Below are 10000 nucleotides of genomic sequence, written 5' to 3'. Positions count from 1 at the left end.
GGTTTTTTGCGCCGCCCCGGCTGACGCGGTTTTTTGCCGCCCCGGCTGACGCAGTTCGGACTTGGCACTTTTCGGCTGTGCCTGGCTGGCGGCCCACTCACTCGATCGCCATGTCTGTTTGCCACAGTTTTCCCGGTGGTGCCGCACCCGGGCTCGCCCCGGCAGACGCGTTTTTTTTTTTTTCTTTCGCCCCGGCTGACGCAGTTTTCGCGCCGCCCCGGCTGACGCGGTTTCGTGCCGCCCCGGCAGACGCGGTTTTTTGCGCCGCCCCGGCTGACGCGGTTTTTGCCGCCCCGGCTGACGCAGTTCGGACTTAGCACTTTTTGGCTGAGCCTGGCTGGTGGCCCACTCACTCGATCGCCATGTCTGTTTGCCACAGTTTTCCCGGTGGTGCCGCACCCGGGCTCGCCCCGGCAGACGCGTTTTTTTTTTTCCTTCGCCCCGGCAGACGTGGTTCCCCCCCCCCCCTCCGTCTTTCTTTTTGTTTTTTTTTTCGCCGCGGCTGAAGTGGATTTTTCGGTGCCTCGACGCCCCGGTAGTCGCGGTTTTTCCGTTTCCGCACGGCCCCGGCTGACGCTGCTCGGTCACAGTCGCCTTTTGTGGTGATTGCAGACTTCTTGAGCGCGGGTGTTTTTTTTTTGTTGTTGTTGTTGTTTTATTACGCATTCGCTCCAGCAGACGCTGTTTAGACTTTTTGTTTCCTCTTTTATCCTGCGACGAGGTGACGAGGTTTATTCGGTGCCCCGCCGCCCCGGCTGAAGTGATTTTTCCTGTCCCGTGCCGCCCCGGCTGACGCGGTTGGGACTTCGCGTTTGTTCGGCCGCCACGGGTTTTGGCGCACTCGCTCGGTTGCTTGTTGTTGCCACTTGTTGCGAACCCAGGTTTCTTGAGCGAGCGCGGGCGTTTTTTCTTCCTTTCTTTCTTTGTTCTATGTGTTAGCGAATCGGCCTTTAATATCACACGAGGACTCACAACCAACAATTTTCAGTTTGAAGTGTAAAAAATCTGCAGGTGTTGACGTAACTGACTTGCCCCGTACCCTTGAGTACATCCATGAAGTTCTCGTAGTACTACTAAATCGCATTATTCCAAGTGGAGAAATTCCCATAAACTTGCAAACCTCTACACGAAAATCGGTGCGCGTGATAAAGTTGAAAATTATCGTCCGATATCAAATGTGCCTTCTATAACACAAATTCTAGGAAAAAAAAAAAAAAAAACACTTGTTCGCCGTTTTCTGCGCCGTGACTGGCAGCACTCCGGCGAAGCGAAACGGGGTCGATTCGAGCACGATATCGGCGTCTTTCGACGTGCTCGCCGGCGACCGTCGCACGAGTACGTCGCACGAGCGCGTCTGCCGGGGCGCCGTTTGCGAAGCCGACGCAAAAGTGGGAACCGCCGCTCGGATGATCGCCGCTTTCGGCAGAGTGAGTGTTGGCACTCCGGGGAAGCGAAACAGCGTGAATGCGCCCACGAAATCGGCGTATTTTGAAGTGCCCGCCGGCGACCGTCGCACGAGTACGGTAAACCGCGTCAGCCGGGGCGTAGTTCGGGACGCCGACGAAAAAGTGGGAAGCGCAACTCGGATCTTCGCCGTTTTTGCAGGAGTGAGTGGCGGCCCTCCTGCGAGACCAAGAAGCATCGATTCGTGCACGAATTCGGCGCCTTTCGACGTGATCGCCGGCGACCGTCGCTCGAGTAGGGCAAACCGCGTCTGCCGGGGCGGGCTTCGGGACGCCGATGCGAAAGTGGGAAACGCTGCTCGGATGTTCGCCGTTTTTGGCCGAGTGAGTGCTGGCACTCGGGCGAAGCCAAACGGGGCCGATTACGGCACGATATCGGCGTCTTTCGACGTGCCCGCCGGCGACCGTCGCACGAGTACGGTAAACCGCGTCAGCCCGGGCGGAGTTCGGGACGCCGATGCGAAAGTGGAGAACGCCGCTCGGATCTTCGCCGTTTTTGGAGGAGTGAGTGGCGGCACTCCGGAGAAGCCAAGGAGCGCCAATTAGCGCACGATATCGGCGTCTTTCGACGCGCTCGCCGGCGACCGTCGCACGAGTAGGGCAAACCGCGTCTGCCGGGGCGGGGTTTACGACGCCGACGCAAAAGTGGGAACCGCCGCTCGGATGTTGGCCGTTTTTGGCAGAGTGAGTGCTGGCACTCCGGCGACGCGAAAGAGCGCGAATGCGCCCACGAAAGTGGCGTATTTGGACGTGCGTGACGGCGACCGCTGCAGGAGTACGAAAAACCACGTCAGCCGGGGCGAGCGACACACGGCGGTCTGGGTGCTTATCGCTGCTATTATAGGGGCACCCCGGCAGACGCAGAAAAAAAAAAAAAAATTTTCGACCTTCTTTTTTGCTGGTCGAGCTCGGGTAACCCAGGTCGCAATGGGAGCCGCGCACGAAAGCGGCGTCGCGAGACGCGTTCGCGGTCGCTAGTCGCACGAGCTCGGCAACCGCGTCAGCCGGCGCGGAGTTCGGGATGCCGACGGCTAAGTGGGTACCGCTGCTCGGATGTTCGCCGTTTTTGGCCGAGTGAGTGCTGGCACTCCGGTGAAGCCAAGGAGCGCCAATTCGTGCACGATATCGGCGTCTTTCGACGTGCCCGCCGGCCACCGCCGCACGAGTACGGCAAACCGCGTCTGCCGGGGCGGGGTTCGCGACGCGTACGCAATAGTGGGAACCGTCGCTCGGATGTTCGTCGTCTTTGGCCGAGCGAGTGCTGGCACTCCGGCGAAGCGAAACGGGGCCGATTCGGGCACGATATCGGCGTATTTCGACGTGCTCGCCGGCGACCGTCGCACGAGTACGGCAAAGCGCGTCTGCCGGGGCGAGGTTTGCGACGCCGACGAAAAAGTGGGAAGCGCCGCTCGGATCTTCGCCGTTTTTGCAGGAGTGAGTGGCGGCCCTCCTGCGAGACCAAGAAGCATCGACTCGCGCACGATATCGGTGTCTTTCGACGTGCCCGCCGGCCACCGCCGCACGAGTACGGCAAACCGCGTATGCCGGGGCGGGGTTGGCGACGCCGACGCAAAAGTGGGAACCGCCACTAGGATGTTCGCCGTTTTTGGCAGAGTGAGTGCTGGCACTCCGGCGAAGCGAAAGAGCGCGAATGCGCCCACGAAAGTGGCGTGTTTGGACGTGCTTGACGACGACCACCGCAGGAAAACGAAAAACCACGTCAGCCGGGGCGAGCGACCCATGGCGGTCTGGGTGCTTATCGCTGCTATTATAGGGGCACCCCGGCAGACGCAAAAAAAAAAAAAAAAATTTTTTTCGACATTCTTTTTTGCTCGTCGACCTCGGGTGACCCAGGTCGCAGTGGGAGCCGCGCACGAAAGCGGCGTCGCGAGACGGCTTCGCGGTCGCTAGTCGCACGAGCTCGGCAACCGCGTCTGCCGGGGCGGAGTTCGGGACGCCGACGGCTAAGTGGGAACCGCCGCTCGGATGTTCGCCGTTTGTGGCCGAGTGAGTGCTGGCACTCCGGCGAAGCCAAACGGGGCCGATTCCGGCACGATATCGGCGTCTTTCTACGTGCTCGCCGGCGACCGTCGCACGAGTACGGCAAAGTGCGTCTGCCGGGGCGGGGTTTGCGACGCGTACGCAATAGTGAGAACCGTCGCTCGGATGTTTGTCGTCTTTCGCCGAGCCAGTGCTGGCAATCCGGCGAAGCCGAACGGAGCCGATTCGGGCACGATATCGGCGTCTTTCCACGTGCTCGCCGGCGACCGTCGCACGAGTACGGTAAACCGCGTCAGCCGGGGCGGAGTTCGGGACGCCGATGCGAAAGTGGGAAGCGCCGCTCGGATCTTCGCCGTTTTTGGAGGAGTCAGTGGCGGCACTCCGGTGAAGCCAAGGTGCGCCAATTCGCGCACGATATCGGCGTCTTTCGACGTGCCCGCCGGCCACCGTCGCACGAGTACGGCAAACCTCGTCTGCCGGGGCGGGGTTTGCGATGCCGACGCAAAAGTGGGAACCGCCGCTCGGATGTTCGCCGTTTTTGGCAGAGTGAGTGCTGGCACTCCGGCGAAGCGAAAGAGCGCGAATGCGCCCACGAAAGTGGCGTGTTTGGACGTGCTTGACGACGACCACCGCAGGAAAACGAAAAACCACGTCAGCCGGGGCGAGCGACCCATGGCGGTCTGGGTGCTTATCGCTGCTATTATAGGGGCACCCCGGCAGACGCAAAAAAAAAAAAAATTTTTTTCGACATTCTTTTTTGCTCGTCGACCTCGGGTGACCCAGGTCGCAGTGGGAGCCGCGCACGAAAGCGGCGTCGCGAGACGGCTTCGCGGTCGCTAGTCGCACGAGCTCGGCAACCGCGTCTGCCGGGGCGGAGTTCGGGACGCCGACGGCTAAGTGGGAACCGCCGCTCGGATGTTCGCCGTTTGTGGCCGAGTGAGTGCTGGCACTCCGGCGAAGCCAAACGGGGCCGATTCCGGCACGATATCGGCGTCTTTCTACGTGCTCGCCGGCGACCGTCGCACGAGTACGGCAAAGTGCGTCTGCCGGGGCGGGGTTTGCGACGCGTACGCAATAGTGAGAACCGTCGCTCGGATGTTCGTCGTCTTTCGCCGAGCCAGTGCTGGCACTCCGGCGAAGCCGAACGGAGCCGATTCGGGCACGATATCGGCGTCTTTCCACGTGCTCGCCGGCGACCGTCGCACGAGTACGGTAAACCGCGTCAGCCGGGGCGGAGTTCGGGACGCCGATGCGAAAGTGGGAAGCGCCGCTCGGATCTTCGCCGTTTTTGGAGGAGTCAGTGGCGGCACTCCGGTGAAGCCAAGGTGCGCCAATTCGCGCACGATATCGGCGTCTTTCGACGTGCCCGCCGGCCACCGTCGCACGAGTACGGCAAACCTCGTCTGCCGGGGCGGGGTTTGCGACGCCGACGCAAAAGTGGGAACCGCCGCTCGGATGTTCGCCGTTTTTGGCAGAGTGAGTGCTGGCACTCCGGCGAAGCGAAAGAGCGTGAATGCGCCCACGAAAGTAGCGTATTTGGACGTGCTTGACGGCGACCGCCGCAGGAGTACGAAAAACCACGTCAGCCGGGGCGAGCGACCCACGGCGGTCTGGGTGCTTATCGCTGCTATTATAGGGGCACCCCGGCAGACGCAGAAAGAAAAAAAAAAATGGGGACATGGCGTGCGTCACCGTGCGGCTTCGCAGCGTTGCCGAAGTCGCCGAGCCCTTCGACTGAGCCGAACGGCGGACAGGGAACGTTGGTCGGCCGTTCTAACCTGTCGGTGCCACGCCGCGACGTCGTTAAGGAAAACCGCGTCGTGGGCCTCTACGACGCCGTCGAGTCGTTGTACGTTTGGTGTCCAGCGTGTCGGCGGCGAGTAGCGGACACGTCGTTCACGACTTCGGTCTTTCGCAGTCGACGCGAACTTGCGGAGAGTCGTGGTGCCTCACGTTTTCGGCAGAAACCGCGGCGGAATTTTCCCGTGCGTGCGCGCACGACCTCGGTGCTGTGCCGTCAGCGTAGTGTTGCACAAACTCGTGGCCTACCCAAGGTGCGGTACGTTTGCGGCCGTATCCTCGGTGGGAATTTCGTGAGTAGGGTCGCAAATTCTACGACCTCGGCGGGTTTGAGAGCGACGTAGACTTGTGGCACGCTCAACATGCCACACGTTTCGGGGCACACCCGCGGTGAAATTTTCTCGAGTACGCTCGTATTAGGGCCCAAGGAGGTCTGGGTACTTATCGCTGCTATTATGTGGGGGTTCTCGTGAGCGGCGTACGCGAAAGCGACCGGGTGTCTGATATGCGGCGGGCTTCGGCCTCGTCAAGCGTGTCCTCGGGTCTGCTCCAGGGGAATCCACGGCAGTCGTCTGCAGCCTCATCCGCTTGATGCGTTAGGGGCTGGTTGTCGGACGGTGCCGTTTTACCACGATATCGAGGTGTGTTCCGTGTCGTCCTCGGGCGATTCAGATGCGAAAGCGCCGAAGACGCGGGCGTGACCCGTCGTCTGGCGGCTTTGCAGTCTCGGCTCCGTTGCTAGTTCCGGCCGGTCCACCGACAGTGCAGCGGGCTTGGGCAACCCGCACGGCGCGACCGAGTCGATGCAACGAAAAAGAGCGAGCATGAACGTGCTTCTTGCCGCACGGCTCCCACTCGTCTTTCGGGAAGGTTGTGCCGTAGCGAGCTCGAACGCCGTCATCTCGGAGTGCAAAATAAGCGTGTTGGGGCGCCTGAAGGTGGCCTCCGCCGCACACAGACTGCGTCCGGCCCGCCGAGGGCGAGGACGGACGCGCAGTCGAACGATTACCTGGTTGATCCTGCCAGTAATCATATGCTTGTCTCAAAGATTAAGCCATGCATGTCTAAGTACATGCCGAAATAAGGCGAAACCGCGAATGGCTCATTAAATCAGTTATGGTTCCTTAGATCGTTTCTTCCTACTTGGATAACTGTGGCAATTCTAGAGCTAATACATGCAGTGAGCCTGGAGCCCTTTGGGTAACGGGTGCTTTTATTAGACCAAGATCGATCGGGTTTCGGCCCGTATTGTGTGGTGACTCTGGATAACTTTGTGCTGATCGCATGGCCACGAGCCGGCGACGTTTCTTTCAAGTGTCTGCCTTATCAACTTTCGATGGTAGGTTACTTGCTTACCATGGTTGTTACGGGTAACGGAGAATCAGGGTTCGATTCCGGAGAGGGAGCCTGAGAAACGGCTACCACATCCAAGGAAGGCAGCAGGCGCGCAAATTACCCACTCCCGGCACGGGGAGGTAGTGACGAAAAATAACAATACGGGACTCTTTTGAGGCCCCGTAATTGAAATGAGTACACTCTAAATCCTTTAACGAGGATCAATTGGAGGGCAAGTCTGGTGCCAGCAGCCGCGGTAATTCCAGCTCCAATAGCGTATACTAAAGCTGCTGCGGTTAAAAAGCTCGTAGTTGGATCTCAGTTCCAGACGAGTAGTGCATCTACCCGATGCGACGGCTCGGACTGAACATCATGCCGGTTCTTTCTTGGTGCACTTCATTGTGTGCCTCGAGATGGCCGGTGCTTTTACTTTGAAAAAATTAGAGTGCTCAACGCAGGCGAGTCGCCTGAATAAACTTGCATGGAATAATAGAACAAGACCTCGTTTCTGTTCTGTTGGTTTTTGGAATACGAGGTAATGATTAAGAGGGACGGACGGGGGCATTCGTATTGCGGCGCTAGAGGTGAAATTCTTGGACCGTCGCAAGACGAACTACTGCGAAAGCATTTGCCAAGAATGTTTTCATTGATCAAGAACGAAAGTCAGAGGTTCGAAGGCGATCAGATACCGCCCTAGTTCTGACCATAAACGATGCCAACCAGCGATCCGCCTGAGTTACTCAAATGACTCGGCGGGCAGCTTCCGGGAAACCAAAGTATTTGGGTTCCGGGGGAAGTATGGTTGCAAAGCTGAAACTTAAAGGAATTGACGGAAGGGCACCACCAGGAGTGGAGCCTGCGGCTTAATTTGACTCAACACGGGAAAACTTACCCGGCCCGGACACTGGGAGGATTGACAGATTGAGAGCTCTTTCTTGATTCGGTGGATGGTGGTGCATGGCCGTTCTTAGTTGGTGGAGCGATTTGTCTGGTTAATTCCGATAACGAACGAGACTCTAGCCTATTAAATAGGTGCGGGGTTCCCAGCACCTTACAACCTTCTTAGAGGGACAAGCGGCTCCTAGCCGCACGAAACAGAGCAATAACAGGTCTGTGATGCCCTTAGATGTCCGGGGCCGCACGCGCGCTACACTGAAGGAAGCAGCGTGTCTTTATCCCTGTCTGAAAAGACTGGGTAACCCGTGGAACTTCTTTCGTGATTGGGATAGGGGCTTGCAATTGTTCCCCTTGAACGAGGAATTCCCAGTAAGCGCGAGTCATAAGCTCGCGTTGATTACGTCCCTGCCCTTTGTACACACCGCCCGTCGCTACTACCGATTGAATGATTTAGTGAGGTCTTCGGACCGATGTCCGGCGCGGCCTTTCGGTTGCGCCGGTCTGTTGGAAAGATGACCAAACTTGATCATTTAGAGGAAGTAAAAGTCGTAACAAGGTTTCCGTAGGTGAACCTGCGGAAGGATCATTAACGGATTGTGAAGGGTGAGCGCCTCAGCTGCGTCTGCGCCCGACACTTTCTGCCGCTGACCCCGTTTGGACGCGGGGTCGGCTTTTCCCCACGGGGCTGCCTGAATGTGGAGCGGCACCCCGTGACAAATTGTTGCGCCCAGCGGACGCCAACACCGCGACCTTGGACGGTCGGCCAGGTGGCGGACGCGGGTACAAACGGCGCAACGCACTCATAGGTCGGCTTTCGACCCGCCACTGCACCGTGGCTCGAAGCGCTCGAAATGCGCGACCCGACCGCTGCGGGACCGCCTAGTACTGTAAACAGGAGCGGCGGAGCGCGAACGGCGAGTCGTGGTTACGTCGGTAGAAGGCGAGGCTGCGCGTTCCCGAAACGCCAGCCGAGTGCCCTCCCGACCGTTCGAGCGTGCAAGAACGAGACCCGACAATCGCGCGGCGACTGCCAAGTACGAGAGGAACGGCACAAGCGTCGGCGGTCGGTCAAGGAACTGGCGATGTGACGGGTCCGCTGTGCACCAGTGCATACCGTCCCGCCGTCCGCGGCAAGCGCCTCCGCGTCCTCGGGTGACGGAGGCTGCCGGTCGGTTCTTGCAGGCGAGGGATCTCGCTGGCACCGGTTCGCGTTGACGCGCGGCCGGTCATGGCACGGCGATGCGACGGCCGAGGTGCGCAGTACTCGATGGAGGAACCGCACGCTCCGATGACCGTCCCGCCCTCCGCGGCGTATGCGTACCGACCGTAATGGTTGCAGCAGCGCCGGCCGGCTTTTGAATTCGCCACACGAAACACGGTGCGAGATCGCGGTTAGGGGAGCGTCGACGTTGCCAGGCGTTTTGCTTGCTGCCGAGGGAAAGGCGGCACGGCCACGTCGCGCTCGTCGCGATTAGCGGGTCTGCGCGCTTTGGGAAGGTGCCGCAACGACTTGCCGAAAGAGGAAGCACGGAAGAACGAGGGACTTGGACGTCCCGACAATTGAACGCACTTGCGGCCAGGCCCTTGCTGGCTTCGTTCTTCCGCCTCGAGTAGGCTCGTACGCGGCTCCGGCGCCGAAAGTGGTCCTTGGCACCGACTTCGGTGGACGTGGGAAGTGCCGCGCAAGTACGGCGCGCCTGGCTCCACCTGTTGGCTAAAGTAGGCAGCCGGATCGGCATTTTGGTGTGCGGTGGCAAACCGTGGATGCGAAAAAAGCTTGTGCGATTTCGTGGAACAAAAAGCGGGGGTCCCCCTTTTTATGCGGAGGAGACCGACCCGCCCGCCGTGGTGAACCGCGACGCCACGGTAAAAACGGGAGAGGCTTGTCGATGGGACCGTGCATCCCGCGCTCCACGGAGGCCGGGAGGCGGCCGCCCGAGGAAATGTGTAGCCGTCGAGGCCCGCATCTGCGTGCACTCTTATCCAAATGGGTGTACCGCAGGCATTTTCTGGTTAGGCGGGCCAATGAGAGCGAGCACACAACGATACCTACGGGTCCGGCTTGGAGAACCGGCTTCGACGCCTCCCGAGTATTTATAGAGGGGTGGACCACGAAAGCACTCGCAAGTAGCGGAAGCGAAACGCCGTCCGAAACACACCGTTTGCTCGATTTGCGGCAGCCGAAAAAGGCGCGGCAGAGTTTTGGAGTCCAAGCGTGCGCTGAAAAGCGCCCTTCTTGGCCACTGTTTGGCCGAGTGCCAGAAACGTTTGGTTTTGACTGTACGGAATTGAACAAACACTTTTTCACGACTCTAAGCGGTGGATCACTCGGTTCTCGGGTCGATGAAGAACGCAGCCAGCTGCGAGACTTGGTGTGAATTGCAGGACACACTGAGCACTGATTCTTTGAACGCACATTGCGGCCTTGGGTCTTCCCTTGGCTTCGTCTGTCTGAGGGTCGGATCACATATCAAGAGAGCCTTCGGCGCACAAGGGAACGTGAG

The 10000-nt window shown here is 59.5% G+C and overlaps 2 non-coding genes across 2 annotated transcripts; both read left to right on the top strand.

Annotated features, from left to right (window-relative positions):
• Positions 1–6270: 6270 nt before the first annotated feature.
• LOC142791288 (small subunit ribosomal RNA) lies at positions 6271–8085 on the top strand. The gene has a single exon (XR_012890137.1). It is a non-coding gene; the product is annotated as a small subunit ribosomal RNA (ribosomal RNA).
• A 1719-nt stretch (positions 8086–9804) lies between these two features.
• On the top strand, positions 9805–9957 carry LOC142791261 (5.8S ribosomal RNA). The gene has a single exon (XR_012890112.1). It is a non-coding gene; the product is annotated as a 5.8S ribosomal RNA (ribosomal RNA).
• Positions 9958–10000: the final 43 nt, after the last annotated feature.

The sequence above is a fragment of the Rhipicephalus microplus genome, unplaced genomic scaffold (genome assembly GCF_043290135.1).
Source record: "Rhipicephalus microplus isolate Deutch F79 unplaced genomic scaffold, USDA_Rmic scaffold_156, whole genome shotgun sequence".
In the NCBI taxonomy this organism is placed as follows: Eukaryota; Metazoa; Arthropoda; class Arachnida; order Ixodida; family Ixodidae; genus Rhipicephalus; species Rhipicephalus microplus.
Note: the sequence above shows the minus strand (reverse complement) of the source record. Positions and strands in the feature narration are given on the sequence as shown.